Source organism: Anoplolepis gracilipes, chromosome 1 (genome assembly GCF_047496725.1).
Source record: "Anoplolepis gracilipes chromosome 1, ASM4749672v1, whole genome shotgun sequence".
NCBI classification, from domain to species: domain Eukaryota; kingdom Metazoa; phylum Arthropoda; class Insecta; order Hymenoptera; family Formicidae; genus Anoplolepis; species Anoplolepis gracilipes.
In genome coordinates, this window is record NC_132970.1 from 2,044,234 (window position 1) to 2,060,257 (window position 16,024).

At 32.8% G+C, this 16,024-nt stretch overlaps 1 protein-coding gene across 3 annotated transcripts in view; it reads right to left on the reverse strand.

Annotated features, from left to right (window-relative positions):
* The window catches only part of LOC140667496 (serine/threonine-protein phosphatase 4 regulatory subunit 1), a 139,467-nt gene extending 127,010 nt beyond the window's left edge, over positions 1-12,457 (reverse strand). Inside the window, exon 1 of one of the 3 annotated variants that reach the window (XM_072895550.1) lies at positions 12,322-12,457. The gene's annotated coding sequence lies outside the window, so the exon portion shown is untranslated. Of the gene's footprint in view, positions 1-5,493; positions 5,750-11,761; positions 11,875-12,321 lie in introns of those variants that run through there. The other 2 variants (XM_072895581.1, XM_072895559.1) reach the window with 2 other exon arrangements.
* Positions 12,458-16,024: the final 3,567 nt, after the last annotated feature.

Consider the following 16,024-nt stretch of genomic DNA (forward strand, 5'->3'; position numbering starts at 1 on the left):
ATAGTAAAAAAAAAAAAAGAAACATTTTGCAGGTCAAAAGATATGATAAATTTCTATGAACATGTGTCCGGAAATGCACCCCCTCTGAGCAACAGTCAAAGTTTCCTGAAAAGTTTTTCAAACCGGTTTTCTCATACAATATGACAAAAAATCAAAGTGTTAAATAAAACTTATTTTTTTACTTTCTTTTACCGTCATAAAATGTTATTTCAAATTTATTGCACCAACATAAAATTCGGCATATCGAAATGTAGTCCCTCCTCCCCCTTAAAACCCTCTTCGAAATTTTCTTAGACAATTTTTAACACCAAAATTAAACGCACAAAGTATATGTATATGTACTAATTTTCGTAAAATTTGAATTCCAAGTTTAAATAGTATACAGAAAATTCGAGTTTTTTTTCAGAAAACTTTGAGAGGTTGTAACTCAGAGTAAGTGAGTTTTTGGACATATTCATAAAACAATTTTACCTTATTTTCACTTGTAGATTATGCCTTTTTTTTACTGTCAATTCTGGGATACCCTGTATACAGCATAATTAGAAATTATTATATTGAATTCAGCACAATAAAAGAAAAGTTGCAAAAACTTATTAACTTAAATTTTAAATGACGTTTAAATATTTGTATTCGCGTCATATAGCAATATTACTTGTTAGCAATACCTCAAATAAAGAGCAAAAACTTATATAAGCAAAAAAACCATATATAAAAAAATCCCTATAATTATTAATTTTATATTCATCTCAAGACTTAACCATTTACGTTTGACACTACGAATAGAATAACTTTGTGTCGTTAATATACTATATATTAATATATTATTAATATATATATATATATATATATATAAATTACAACCTTTATGCATTATATAATTTTGGCATTTGCAAGTGGCCAATATCGACCACGAAAATATGAGAATTAAAAAAAAACATCATAATGTTCGTCAATAAACAGCGATCCTCCGACAGTATACATACATTATTTGTGAAATATGTGATAAAGCAAAGAGGAACACTATAACGAAGTTCGTGCACCTGGGAAGCGCGTTCCATGACGACACTCAGAAAACACAGAGTGCAGTCTGGAATTTTATTTACACTACGCATTCATACACGTGGAACGTTCACAGCGTGCAGGCGGGGTCCACGTCCGCGTTCCGAAAAAGATGGAAAGAATGTTAGGGCCATCCATTCAGAAAGGCCGGTTAGTACGTTTACGCGGCACTGTCGACCAGTCCGAAAGCAGAAAAACAGGCAAGAACAAAACCATGTTTTCACTAAAGAAGAAGATTAAATAATATTGAATTTTTTTATGTACACCACAAAGAGAGTGATTTTACCTTCCTTCAAATCTCGTATATATAATACTATTTTTACAGAAAAAAATTTGGAAAAATATAAAAAAAATAATAGTCTATGTAATTTATGTTGTGGAATATTGCTGTTTATCCAGAAACATTACGATGTTTATGTCACACATACACACAATAAAATGCATATAAAGTTTATTTCAATTATCAACAAACTGCATACATAAAATTTATTTTAATAGACGTTTAATTTTGTGAATTAAACGTAATTATAATTAATTTTTGGAAGCGTATCAAGATTAAAAACCTAATCTTACATTACTTTTTCTATGTATTTACACGTAGGTATACGTATACGTCGCGCCGTGAGAAAGAGAAAAAGGAGGATACAGTAAAGACGCAGTAAGTAAAAGATATGTTACGACATATTCTGTCATTATCTCATTCCGCCTAAGAGCACCTGATAACACACCGGTCATACATGCATCTATGACGCATTCGCCTTTTATTCAGATTAAGAAAACCGTTTATTCCCTATCTCCATTTCTTCGAAATTTGATTAATGGAATTATTGGTCGTTTCTCGTACACAGGTTGTGTTAATTTTTTTGAAAATATCGCGGATTCATGTTCTAATCAAATCGCACTACAAGTTAAAGAAAAATAATTCATATTACATAATAATTGTAATAAATAATATTATTTGATTTAATGTGTAATTTGATTACACTTTTAAAAAGAAATCTCAAATTTACAGAATACGTTTGATTGAATCTGTGTCAACCAAAAAGGAATGTCGCAGATCGTAAATTATCCACGAGGGAATGCCGTTGGTATACTCCACGGGAGGGTTTACGCGGCTCGACGGTTTTAGTCCGTAAACGTTTAAACGTCGAGGCGCACCTTTGATCCAGTGTCCGCTTTGAAGCGCGAATGAGCGACTGAATGCCCGAAGGTGGGGAAGCACGTCGATTTCACAGGACAGTTGTCCCAGTGCCCTTGTACGCGATGGAAAATTAGCGAAATTGTTTTTTTCTCTTTTTCTTTTCTCTGGCCGAAAAAGGGAGAAGACCATCCTAGTGGTTTTTCATCGAATGTTGCGTGAAAGCCGTATGGAAGAGGGAAAGGAAAAAAGAGAGAGAAAGAAAAATCAACGAGATGGTAGAGTAGGAGACGGTAGGGTAGGAGACTGCAGAGGGTACGTTTACATCGAGCTTTTCCGTTTCTGGATATCCATCGATCCCTCTGTCAGCGGTCCTCGTAACCCAATCAAAACTTTCCCCTTCGAAGCTTACCTATCCTGCTCCTGTCGATCAGGTGGAGTACATCGTATACGTAATACGCGGTTTCGATATACACCGCGAAATCTCGAATTCTATGAATTTATAATGACCGATGAAAATGTCATTTGGTAAAATGTCACTTGGAGAAACTGATAACGTGGAATTTCTGGTGAAGTCGGTTCTATCCGAAGCAAAGTCGATGTACTTTACAAAGAATGCAAATTATATAGCATATTTATATAATTTTTCATTCATTATAATATAAAATAAATTTACTTTTTTTTACATTTTTTTTGGAAGAGTGTTCGATATTTTTAATATTCAATTTGACGGCTTTAAAAAAATGTATTAATTTGAATACAATCAAGATAAATGCGTGACAATACGTATGCAAAAATTTTCAATAATAAAATCTTTTTTTTTGTTTAGAAAATTGAGAAAATATTTATCATTTTCATCTATTTATTTCAACTGTAATTATTTTTCTTGATCTCTCTCTCTTTCTTATATTAATTTTACTTCTCAATTATTATCTAAAATATAACAGATAGATAAAACATATGAGAGAAAGAGAGAGCGAATAATGATTTTCGTGCTAGAAAATTTCATAGTAAAGCGTGCGATTATATGGTATCGCAAGCGGTTCGAGACATCGGCATGAAACGGGCGCTTCTAAAAACAGACAGAAGGAGAGATGCAGGGTCATCGACGATATCGTTCTTCCCCGAGATCGGTTCACGCGACATAACGCGAAAGCGTTCTACCAGAAAAGACCCTGTTCGCTGCTACTTGTCATCGCTTTCCGATCGTGGATTGTGATCATTTCTTGCTTATGATTCCTTCTTACGAAGAAAGGGCTAAAGTATCACTCGAAGAGAGTAAAACAGGATACTTTATCCGAAAAGTAGCAAAATGTTATCTATACTAAATACGCTTCGATGCGTCTTTAACCGGTCGCGAACAAGTGATAAAAATAAATAACGCATATTTTAATTAAATTCGCCTTGCAAATATACAGGATACTTTAAAATTAGTTTACTACTTCTTTCATCTAAAGAATTAATACATTAAATATTCTCTTACCGAGAATCGGAATAATTATCATTTAGTTTACTTTTTAAAATTCTTGTTATTATAATTATGAAATAAAAATGTTTATAAAATTTCCGTTTTCGTTGAAGAATTGTATTTTACGTTAAATATCGCGCATTCCTCTATCGCATATAATAAACATAGAAATTATAAAAGTTCTAAGTTTCAATGATAGATTTATAAATGTATTAAAAAAACTGAATAACTTTCATAAAGATAATTTTCATTTATATAAATTTTTTTTATTATTAAAAGTTACAAAGAGTATGCACTTCATATTCAATATTATGTGAAGACAAATAAAATATATATATATATATATATATATATATATATATATATATTCTTTTACTATATATTTAGTACATTATATTATATACATACGGGACAAACTGAACCGCCAAGTTGACGTTGTTTCGCTTTATCTGCCGACGATTTTTTAAGCATTTCTTGCCAGACTTTAAGCGTTTAAGGGTTTCACAATAGTTATACAAACAATTCTATATATATGAATATTATTAGAATATTAATTAAACAATTAAATTGTTAAATTAAAGGCTAGTTATATTTTGATTTGAATTCTACCGATTAATGAGATTTCGTTATTCTGCAATTACTTTTAATTTTCAAAGAGAGAAAGAGAGAGAGAGTTCTATATATCAAAATTATTAGAATATTTATTAAACAAATTGCAAAATAGATCGCCCAAATGTATAAATATCGAGATGAGACATTGGTCGTATTTCGACCAATTAGTCGAAATTTAATTAAAAGAGATAGTTCTATCGACTTTAATGAGATTTCATGTCAGTCTATAATCACTTTTAATTTTCAAAGAGAGTCTATGTGTAATTTCCAGAGATTTCAATGCATAAAAATTATTGCAATATATTTATTAAACAAATTAGATTGGCCGAGACACCAAACATGCAAATACTGATTGAGACGCTGGTTATATTTCGAATGTTCTATCAATTTTTCATCAGACTTGTCAAAGGACAAAGGGAGATGCAGCGTAAATCTGGCGTTTCAGTTTATCCCGATTTCCCTCCCCCCCCCCCCTTCCCCAGCCTATTCTTTTAATGGCCAGCACTATTTGTTTGATCTATATGTCAAGAATTCTAAAATTATTAAAAATAAAGTCAAAACTCTCGACTCAATTTTAATGAGTTTCCACGAAGTGAGACGCCAGCTTCACACACATCCAAATGAAATTGCACGAAATATGCTATGCGATAACTGCGACAAAAAAAATTAATTACGTTAATAATACGTAATAAATTATCTGATTGTTGCCACAGGGTTATCGATCTCAAGTCTGCTCATTTTCTCCTAATCCTTCATGAGCACTCACAAGACACTCTGGCGACATTTTGCACGACATTCCCGATTTCGATACATATTACGTTTATTGATATACGAAATCTATCTGTCGGATCGATATCTTTCCGCTTACGTGTCGCCGTACGAAATAACAAAATCACCGTGTTATACATACAAAAAAATTTGATGTGTTAATAGACTTTTTCGTGGATTAATAGATATGTATAATGAAACGAACGAACGTCCGTCTTCAATTCGACACTCCCGACATTCATTCGCGCACGATGTTCACTCCCCCCTCTGCCCTCGCTCCGCAATCACTTGAACAAACTGTTTCCGACGAAATTGCGGTTGTTAGATTCCTCTCTTAATACTCATGGGTATCCGTCGATCACTCAGATACTCCTCGAAATGTTACAAAACTCGTAACGTTCGTCGATCAAACAAATACGCGCAAAAGCAACAGTGTATTAAAACATACCGGCGAAACGATGAAGTTGCAGGATCGAATGATCTCGAACCTCGAAACTCGCGAAAAGCTACCGGTTGCGACAATTACGTGCGGAACAAATCTGTCTCGAGACTATATTTAAACCCCGTATTTAAACCTCGATATTTGTCCAAAATTGTCGAAAACGACGACGCGAGACTGTGACTAACGCGAAACGACGACTATGCTGCGTACGTAGTAAGCTGACCTCTGTAGCGGGCATGTGGTAGCATCCGTGCTTCGTATCACTGTGCGATTGTGTTGCGTGTAACACTGTCGACCGAGAATCGTCCGCGATGTAATACGCTTCGCGTCACACGTGTTTATTTTCTACATTCCTTTATTCCGCGACGAAATAATACAATAATAATTTTTTTCTACACGGAGAGAATATACAAAATAATAAAAATTAAAATATATAATATTTGTAATCGTGGAATATATTAACATATATACAAAAAAATCACACGCGATATTTTTATTCAATAATATATAGACGAATATTATATGTATACCAATATTATGTTTTACGAAGAAATATTGCAATTAGTCAAATATATTGATATACAAACAAATAATCGTTAATCAATAAAAAAATATATATAATTTATCATTTTTATAGTTTGTAAAGGTCAGAAAAGATTATTAATGCCTTTACTCATAAATTTATACACATATTGAAACATACATTTTCCTTATGTGTATATATACAAAATATGAATGTATTGATATGCATAAATTCATTTATAAAAAATTATTAATGACCTTTCCGCCTTCTGTACATATGCACAATTAATTTATTATAAACGAACGGAGATACAAACGTCTCAGTATGTCCGATATCTCGAACGATTTAATTGTTTAATTAATATTCTAATAATTTTTACACATAGAACTTTTTATAAAACTATCGTAGAATTTTCAAGCGCTTAAAATCTGATAAGAAATGCTAAAAAAATCGTTAAAAAAAGCAAGACGCAGTAAATTTGACATTTCAGCTTGTCTCGAGCTATTTTTTTGTTTTGTTTAATAGTCAGAACTATTTATGTTTAATTTTATCAAAAAAAGAATTTTCGAAAAAATTCCCTGAATCCCAATAAAATTCCACGAGATTTCCCTGATTTTTCCAGATAGAAAAGAAATTCCTAAATATTCTTGGCTTTTCATGTTTTTCCAAAGAGTAGACACCCTATATATGCACATCTTTAATATGCGAAAGTGATAAATGATATAAGTAACAAACCGCAAACAGAAAAAGGTACACATTGTTCGACTGACTGGCGTATAAAATAATGGCAAAATAACTCTGTACTGAGAAAGAAACGAAGACACGGAAAAAAAGAGTAGAGATCGAAGATAGAAAGGGATGGATGAGAACCGAAGCTGTTTCTCCTTGCTCGTTAGTCACGGTTTCGTCTTTATGAATGGGTTAGCTCTCGTGGCTTTACGAGAAATCGTACTATCTTCACTACCGACGGCCTCTATCCTTTCTCTCCGTCCCTCTCTCCCTTCGCAACAGGGTGTCGGGCAGCGTCCTTCTTCGGAGGTTCGCGTCGCGCTATTACAGTCAGAATGGAAGACGGCCGCGAATCGATATTTCTCACAGTGCTCGTCGTCGGCCCCGGGCTGCTGCTCTCGAGAGAACGAATTCGGGAAGCTGCCGCCAATATTGCGCGAAAAAACCAACTAGACGAAGCGCAGATCGTACGGAGCGAATGGAATCGAAATATGTCGATATAATTAATTCGATAACGAACGAATAGTTTTAAATCAATTATCGGGATTTAGTTTATACCAAGTATTTCCTCTGTATTCCACACGATAAAACAAATTACGGCTATTTAACGCGAAATCTGTCTGATTTTCCTCTCATATTAACAGTGAGTATAAGAGAAACTTTACAGGAAACTTATTTTCAGAAAATTCTAATTCAAATAAAAGTTTAGCAATAAATGTGGCGAAAAAATATAATATCTAGTTTCCTGAAATATAGATTAATGTAACAAAGTGCTTAGTAATTTTTTTCATACTTCTTCCAGAATATCTTGCACCGTATACTTTTATCGCAAGGGCGCGGTCAATGCTGAGTGCTCACGTTTCGTTTCGTCGCAAAATATACGGACATACATAGATCAAAAAGTAAGATATATTAAATATTTTTTAAATTAGTCTTAGATAAACGTTTTAAAGAATAAGAAAGAAATTGTATATATTATAATATATAGAACATCCGTTTTCTCGAGCCATATGAGCGTTTTAATAATGTAAAAAAATGTTATTTCTAAACTTCTATAAGCACTTTTAAATAAATAGATTATATAAATCTAGATATTTAAAATCAATACACACACATACATATATATATATATATATATATATGTATATATAAATCGTGTGCAAAAAGATATATAAATACATATAAACTGAACAATAAGTGCCTTTTTCTAGATAAACTTAATAATAGATCGCTAAAATTTATAGAATTGATTTAAATACATTTATGTATAAGATAATATAAAATATAAAAAAATCATTCATGTTGAATATTGAGTGAGTGTTTAAGGATTAATGTAGAATTCCTGAAAGGAAGAAGGAAGAAGTGTTTATCGTTTGTATCGTCCTGTACTTCGACGTCGTAGCCACTTGTGCCTGTTAGGAAGCTCGCGCGTCCTCTACAACAAGAAGACGTAAAAAGGGTGAAGCCGAGAAAAAGAAGGGGAGAGTAAGCTGGGGAAGAGGAGAGGGTGGAAGACTCTGGTTGGACCGCGGGAGGAGATGAAGGAGAGATTGGAATGGTATTCGAGGAATGTCATGTAATAATCGGCCGCCATTCGATCGTCAGTTTCGACGAGAGGCGGCGCCACCTCTTGGCTCGATTCGATCGTGACGCTGATGGACCAAATCGACCATATTGACATACCCTAGTTTTTATTTAATTCAAAATCATTCCTATGCAGCCAGTTCGGAAGCGAGAGGCCTACGCTTACTTTATGAAAAAAAATGTATAATTGTATTACATAATAAAATAAAATTTACAAATCTATCCATATTTATAAGCATTTTTCTAAGTTGTCTAACATTATTGTTTTTTGAAATAGAGAGAATCAGATTTATTATAAAAATGTAATAGAACTGTTTTCATATATATATACATATATAAATTAAAATTTGATAACTATTATTAGTTTCTCTCAATTATAGTTATGGTTTTTTTGGAAAAAGAAATTCAGTTAAATCGAGGTTTAGTTAGCTTTAATTACAAATGGATTTGAAACAAACATGACAATGAACTTGCTGTTTTATTTACGTTAAAAAATAGTTTCTGAAGAGATTAAAAAACAGGTGTCGACCACGATAACGATCCACCACGAGATTCCAAGATAAATAAAAAGCAAGAGAGGAAAGAAGTGTACAAACGCGTCGTGAAGTTGGTCGTCTCGAAAGGGTGGCAGAGTCCGGTTTTGCGATATGGCGGGATGTCTACTCCGCATATTTAGCTAGTCTCGAATGCGAATTTAATAAGGTGAATAAATCATTTTAATGTAACGCGCCCATACGTGGGTACAAAAAGGGCGACGGCCGACAACGAAAGAATAGAAAAGGCTGACATACACGGGAAAAGAAGAGAACGAAAGAGAGACAAAGAGAATAGGAAAAGAAAGAGGGAAGAAAACTGGTATTTTTGCGTTCGAGCACGTCAAGGGGTGCGTTTTGTGTTGCGATTATAAAAGCCGAGGTAACCCCCCCTCGCTCTGCGTCTAGACGACGTCGTAGTCTTCCTATCAAAAACAGACCACCGAACCGAAAAGGCTGAAAGGGCAAGGAACTTCACGCAATGCCAAGAAATTAAAGTTTCTTTATACATCCGCCTATACTCGTTCCATACCCCATATACTTCCCCCTTCTCCGTGTCTGTCGCCCCTCTTATCCATCCTCATGTCCGGTCGGATAAAGTCGACGTTACGCGGTGGAAAGAAAAAGATATCCCATCGGACGAGACGTTTGAAAGAGGAGCTTATATAAAAACTTCATGAATCTTATTAATAAATACAAATTAAAATCGTGGAGAATGAAATAAAACAAGATCTTATATCGTAATGATCTGTCGTCATCGAAGATCACAACTAATTTATAAGTATTGATTTACGATTTGTTATCAATTTTACCTTGACATGTTTTTTACAATTATTTCTTATTATTTTTTTTTTAATTTCTAAGTAAAATTCAATAAATTATTGGTCGTAATTATATAAAAGTAGAAATAACTGAATCTTTAGAAATAATTAAAAATTAATAATTAATTTTTGTTTTCATTTTCTAAAATTGGTGCAAGAATTTTATCAGAACAAACAACAGATAAACGTTAACGTTAAGTACAGCTGATTGTGATAATTTTGTTAGGAAGATAAAAAACAAAAGTCATTGATGCTCAAGAAACGTCTAACGTAGTAGCTGCCACGACCAGTTACCAAATAATTTGCATAATCGCGATCGATTACCAGCAGTTACCATGGCTGCCATAGTCATTGCCGTACAGCACTATCGAAAAATCCCATAAATTTTCGTTCAAAGTGAGACATTGCGGCGATTTAAATAATAATATGAAATAAAATCGGTGACTAATTAAGAGAGCTTATTAATAATAATTCCGTTTTTCGCTAAAGTAAAATTTTCTTTCCATTTATTTGGAGCTTTTAGATATCGATCAAAATTTAAAAAAATTTCGTAGTTTTACATATAAAATGTATTAGTTGACATGAGTATTTGGAAGTAAGAGATATATGTTTCTCTTACGTAATCATAGTATTGTATGGGACTAGAAATAAAATTTAGTAGGCATGCATTAAATGATTCACGATTAGCTTTCGCAAAGTGAGTCGTCTGCTCTACACGATAAATAACATTTTCCTGATCTTTAGATCTAGGCATGCTGGAGTATCGAAAGGTTACTCTGCGTGATCCGAATATATACTTCTCTCTATCTAGACATGCTTAGAAATATAGGCGGAGCGAAACTGATAAACGGTCTCTGGAATGTAAGATAAAGGCAGCTAGAGGACCAGCTTGGTCGGCGACAGAGAAGATATTTGCTAGGATGATGCGAAGAGAAATATATGCATACACGTGTCTCGAGACGCGGAACAACTGGAGTAATTATTATTCATTATGTATAATCATGGAATAATTATTTACATTTTGATTTACAAGAATCGCGAAATCCGATCTTGTGCATGTTGGATGTTTTTATATTTTGAATTGGAGAAAAAAATCTCGCGATACGTTTTCTAAAACCGGGAAAATCATCGACCTGGCACGGCCCTACTTACGACAGATGGCACTCGCAAATAGACGATAGGCGAGGAACCCGAGATCAGTAACCCCGATAGAGGAAGGAACCGCGCGCGCTAACGGCGCCTTTTTTTAATCTTTCGAGATGCCACTCTTCGTGTGACTCCGATCTTTAACATTTCAAAAACCTATATTTTAGACGTTAATGGACGATTATTACGCGTTTTCAGTTATAATAATATTCATATACGTCTTGTATATCAATTATATTTGATTCCCATTTTTATCTATAATCTACGATATCGTCGCAACTGTCGATCGCAATTATCGGCGACATTCGATAATATAATTGTTTAGTTATAATCGCGTCACATTGCAGGAATTATAAAACGTCTATTGCATCGTTGCAACTATCGGTCGCAATTACTGGCATCATTCAAAATATTTATCTATAAAGTTAAATTCTTCCATCATAATTTTAACAAAGATTAAAATACTTATAATTTTAATAAATTCACATTTTTTAAACTTAATGATTCTTATGTTTAATCTTGAAATAAAAAAGATCAAAACAATCAATGTAAGATATTTTTACCATAACTGTAATATTGAAATATCCAAATTATAGTAATTTTAAGACTAATTTTAAAAACCTAAATGTGATTTAAATTTGAAATGGCAGCGCAACATCTTATATGTTAATTTCCTTGATAACAGTCTTGGAATTGGAATATTTTTATCGATAATCAACATCTAATAAATGCCGAGTGTATTGGCGCCGTACAAAATCTCTCAAGATCATCAATCCGGTGTCACGATAATAGCAAGATTCGTGACGCGAATCGCAGATGGTCGCTCTGTGCGCGGTCGCGCCGTTATTCGAAGAATATGCTTGGGGCACGATCTTGTTTCGAATAACGTTCTCGCCTCGCATTCGTTTTCGCCATCACGACGACGGAACGCATATTACCTCTCTCGTCACTGGCCGCTGCCGCTGTCACACGGCTCGTCTTATTTTCTTTCTTCTCTCTCGCACCGCGACCGAGATAAACACCGCGTGCGGCGTGGCGTTCTGTAGCGCCCTCTCACGACCGGCAGAACCGCCCCGTGATTTCACAGAACACGCATCGCACACATATCCGGCAGCACGCGTGTCCAAGTAACCGAGCATCCTGTCAGAGCGATGCTCCGCCGTCTCGCGAGCGTCCAAAGTCGTCGCGATGTCCCTTGATGACGCGGCGCCGGTCGCGCGCGCGCCACGACGTCGCGACCTAACCTCGAAAGCCGCAGCGAGAAACCGCGCACTCCACAACGTCGCGGCTATCTTACCGTACCACGCGTCATGCGACTACGCGCGCACACACGCGCGTACATAACTCCGGAGCACTTGGGAGCGGCTTGTACTCCGTCAGTGGAGTCCGCCGGACGAGGAACGAAACTCTACCGAATGAGCCGAGGTGTCGTCGTCGCGCGCGTGCGACGACAATACCTTTAGAAATAAAATGCGCGTATGCGCTACAGACTACTTACCCTCGTCCGGATCTTCTAGATCCTCAGTCTGGATGTAAGATATATCTGAAACCCACAAAACACCACGGGTTAGCGGAAAATCCCTCGTGTTTTCAGAGCAGACTCGTCCCGTCCACAGGCACTCACTCACCCGCCATCTTGTAACAAACTGCAGCGCTTTCTCGCGGCCACGCGTTCAACTCCCTGCTAGTTTTTCATGATCGATTGATACGAGTCTTTCGATTCTCGCGCACAAACTGATTATCGATATCGTGAAGTGTTTGAACCGTAGCTCTTTATTTAGACGATTGTTCAATAGTTTTTTCGGCACTCTCGACATGTGTTTTACTTGCAAACGAGATATTTATTTTCAATGTAATAAGACAAGTAATTTCTTTCAGTAGTTACTTTAAATTTCTTCTTGAAATTTTGATTTTATAAAATAACTAATTGCACGATGAAAAGAAAAAAAATATCAATATTATCATAATAAATTATAAATTATAAATAATAACATATAAGTAATATAAATAAATCATATAAATAATAATAATATAATAATATTTCATAAATTATTGAAAGTTATTATTTTTATCATATATAATATTTACCTAGAATTAACAATATGATTATTTTATAAAAATAATGTATATTTTGTAAATTTAATCTATAAAATATATTTTAAAAGAAATTTCAAGCTATATATATAGTTTTAATCTAATAATCTGGTAGATTCTTTTTTTTTTTTTTTAGAGAAAGGTATTTTTTTCAATTTATTTTTTAATTTATCCATCGTTCAATTGATATATTTTTCATTATTATGATAAAAATAATTCTAGTAGAATGCCGAAATGGACCAAGAAGTATTATCTCAGCTGATTTTAATAAATATTCATTCACCATTATGTTTGATACTCACGATGTTATTTGAATTAGATTTAGATAGATATTTATTTCATCTTCTCTTTCGCATCGCAACCGACATAAACACCGCGTGCGGCGTTCCCTCACGACCGGCAGAACCGCCCCGTGATTTCACAGAACACGCATCGCAAATATCTCAGCAGCATGCGTTTAAACACACGTACAATGATTTATTATACCTTTTTATAAAGCAGCAAAAAAAACAACAAACAAAACTTTCCTTTAAGCTTCTGATTAAACCCAACATAACAATTTCTTTTCTTAAATTGAACTAAATAATATCTATATTAATAAGTAATAAATAAGAAAGGTATTTAATTAGTAATTTTAAAGATTAATCAATTATTGTAGTCTTCTTTTTGTCGCTTTTCGTGTGCCACCTTTAGCCGCGTTTAAAGAGATGCGCACGAGTTAAAAAATACCGAGAAATTTGAAATCGTCTTGGATTTCTCAGACCCGACGTCAACGGTGATAGTTTAAAAATACAAAAGAAGGATAAAATTCTCCGATCCAAAGATTGGGCCACTTTCTCCCTAATCGGGAAGATGCAGGCCCCCAAAGTATCATTCATGGTCATTCGGGCTTTGTGATAGTCAAAAATGTTACGTCGTAATATATATACTATTAAAAATATAAATATAAATCTAACTTTAATTTTACAAATTAATGCAGAGAATATTAATCAAATATTGTAATACTTTGACATACAATATTAAATACATTTTAATGTTTAAGAATAAATATAGCCAAGTGGTGATAAATAATGCAACAATCGTACTATGCAGTAATAGGCAGTGCAACGGATGGTGAGTAAATTTATTGTTTATATTTGTTTGGAAAATTATTGCTTTTTATTAGACATATAGGAATTACGCTAAAATAAAAAGGAGAGGTAATTGATAATAAAATAAGACTTTATAAAAAAATGTTTGAAAAATACATGTATACATCATATATATGTATCATATATATATATGATAAAACATTAATTTTTTACATCATCACAAGAATATAATATATGTGTGTATGTGAATGTATGCGTTATCTTAGTGTAATATATATATATATATATATATATATATATATATATATATATATATATGTATCAGTATTTCACATTTCTTAAAGGTAAATTTACATTAGATTGCTATAGTTATGTTCACTTGCGCAACTTATCAAATAATAATTTAAATAATTTGCATAATCTGAACTTTCGAACTTTTTTTATATAATTCTATCAGAAAAAATTAAATACAGAGTAAATGAATTATCTCTTTCAAATTGAATGATTCAGTCATAAGTTTCAAAATGAGAATCATATATTAGGCGCAAATAATGAGAGAGCTGTTATCTATTTGACACTGTGAAAAATATAAAATAAAGATAATATTGAATAAGGCTCGGATGTATAAATTACTAGTAAAAAATTGGGCTAGTTGAGAGCCAACATGGTAAATAAAAACATGGTAAATAAAAATGCCACTTTTTTATGTTTATCTTAGTGTTGTTTTTGTCTCAGATTTGGAACATCTTCAACACTATTACAATATATATTATATACAACTTAATGATCGGATATACAATTTGGATTTACAACTTTTTTTTTAAAGGCTTACGAGGTATGTTAATTAAGTTATAAGTCGATTAACATTGAGAGAGAGATCATGAGCCATGGTGTAAAAATACAAGGTGTTTTGCGCACAATAACAATTTTCGGATAAATCTCTGATTGGTTAACCATAATGCATTCACGGGAATGTTTGCTCCTCATATTTTTACATTATATAAATAGTCATAAATTCTTAATTTTAATGTTTATTTAAGCGACAGAATTGAATGTTTAGATTAAATTCGGTAAATTATTCACTAACACATGTAAAAGCTTGATGCAGTTCTTTTTGATTCGTTTTATAGATTGATATTATTGGCTTGTTTTCTGACGAATATCATTTCCGATATCAATCTCTTCTTGTAGATAGACTCTTCGTCCATATTTCTACTTCACCCTTTGCGAACTCATGGTTATTCATTCTATGCGGTTCGTAATAACAGAGTGCTGAGCTGCACGATTTCTGTTGATGTTGTTGGTCAACTAATTTTGTTTTTCTTAAATAGGATACTTTTCCCACATAAATGCATAATTATTGCTCCTATATTTACAACATTTTCACAATATTATGATTCTGTAAAACGCACATCTTTACTAAAAAAAAATTTTGTAGTTATAAATTATAAATATTGAGAAAGTTGTAAAAGAAAATTATTTCGTGTATTGAAAAATAAATTTCTCAATTTTTGCAGCATTTAAAGAAAGAAATGACTTTTTGAAATAATTATTTGATAACTTCAAAAATAATATTGTTTTTTTAATAAAAGATAGCTCTTTGAGATTAAAAAATCCAAAAGACAATAAGATAGATGATTATATATATATATATATATATATATATATATATATACATATATGTATATATGTACGCACACTAAATTTAAACAAAATATTTCTTAAGCGATTTCTTACATTTTCGAAATTATCAATTTTTTTCTCATATTGATAGCCTGTTTTAAAAACAAAACACTTTAGAACATAAATTTATAAAACATTTTCTTCATAAAATAAATCAAGGTAATCAATCAAATTATATCCTCTCTTAATTTTTTTTACTTACTTAGGAATCACCCTATATGCTAGTAATACAGTATTAAAAGAATCAATAACTTCAGAATTAAAATTTAGAATTATAATAATATATATATTTTAAAATTAAAATAATGTTAACATTTTTCATGCTTTTCTATC